Source organism: Theobroma cacao, chromosome 2, assembly GCF_000208745.1.
Source record: "Theobroma cacao cultivar B97-61/B2 chromosome 2, Criollo_cocoa_genome_V2, whole genome shotgun sequence".
In the NCBI taxonomy this organism is placed as follows: Eukaryota; Viridiplantae; Streptophyta; class Magnoliopsida; order Malvales; family Malvaceae; genus Theobroma; species Theobroma cacao.
In genome coordinates this window covers 2,861,372-2,863,002 of record NC_030851.1, presented here as the reverse complement: position 1 = coordinate 2,863,002, position 1,631 = coordinate 2,861,372, and positions in this window count along the sequence as shown.

The window sequence follows — 1,631 nt, the reverse complement described above, 5'->3', positions numbered from 1 at the left end:
ATATATATATATATATATATATATATATATATATATATACATATCTAACTGGTTTTACACCATTTGGTGTACGGACTACAAGTTCAAAAACTTCACATTTTGCAATTAAATACATTTCCTCCTTAGTTGCGTCTTTCCACATTAACCAATCATTTTTATGTCTACATTCTTCAATAAATATAAGTTCAAGATCATCGCTTTTCTTTCATAATATTGAGCTCTATATTATATACAAAATATCGTCGATATTTATTTACCAGTTCCATTTTTTCCCATCATGACATAATTTATTGAGATCTCTTTATTTTCACTAATTTCAGGTACTTGAATTTTTACTAGAATGTTTATCAATTATATCAAAGGTCTCTTCTAGAGTTTCTACGTCATCTTTCTGACAATCTTAAATATTTGCTCTTTTTTTTTTTTAGGATTTTATCTTTGAAACTGATTAGTCTCAACGGTTTAGTTTTAGTGTGCCTTGTCCTACAAGGACATTAATGTTAACAGGAGCATTTGTAACTAGTATATAAGATTTAGTTATTCTTTTAGGTTAGTAAATACGTGGCAACTAATTTACTATATTTTGCAAAAGAATTATCTTTTGAACTTTAAATTCATATTGATTTTTGCGATGATCAAAACTAAATAATGATAATTTATTCTAAGAAATTTTCTTGTGCAGCTACTTATTTTTTCTCCTCTAATATTGGAAAAATTGTTTCATTAATATAACAATTGACAAACTTTGTCATGAATAAATCTCCTATTGATAATTCTAAATATTTAATTACAAATGGAGATTCGTATCGAACATATATTCTAATCTCTTTTGAGGACCCATCTTTGTGCATTGTGGTGGAGCAATTAAAACATATATCGCATATCCAAAAATTCATAGATGGAAAATATTTGGTTCATGATCATAAACCAATTATATAGAAAGAATTTATAATAACTCTTTTGGCTTGATGCATACAAATGCTACTGCATCCAAAATGGTATGCTCCCAAGCAAATATTGGGATTTTGAATTTCATAAATAATGACCTTACAATTAGTTGAAAGTGTTTAATAAACGATTCTGTTAGACCATTTTATGAGTGTACATAAGCAACAGGTTGTTCAATAGTTATTCCAACTAATATGTAATATTAAAGGCTTGAGATGTAAATTCACCAGCATTATTAAGACAAATAATCTTGATTACATAATTAGGAAAATGTGCTTGCAAATGTCAAATTTCAAGCTGATAATAAGTACACATGTGACCATCTTGTTGATGCATCGATTAAAACTATAAAATATCTAGATAGTCCATATGATGGATGTATGGGTCGACATATATCACCCTGAATACAGTTGAAAAACGTTAGGAATTCAATCACAACTTTAACTGGTGATTGTCTTATAATTTATTTACCTTGAGAGCAAGCAGCACATTAGTATTTCATAAGATTGAAAAATCTTCTGGTTTTTCAATGAATGATCATATAAATTTTTAATTATTTTTTTTACATCATTATTGACCCGAGATAGTCCAACCGGTCATGCAAAACATTAAAATCATTAGTAAACTTCTGGTTTACTATGAGTTTCTAATATTTGTGTAGTTTAATTAAAAAAACAAAGCGA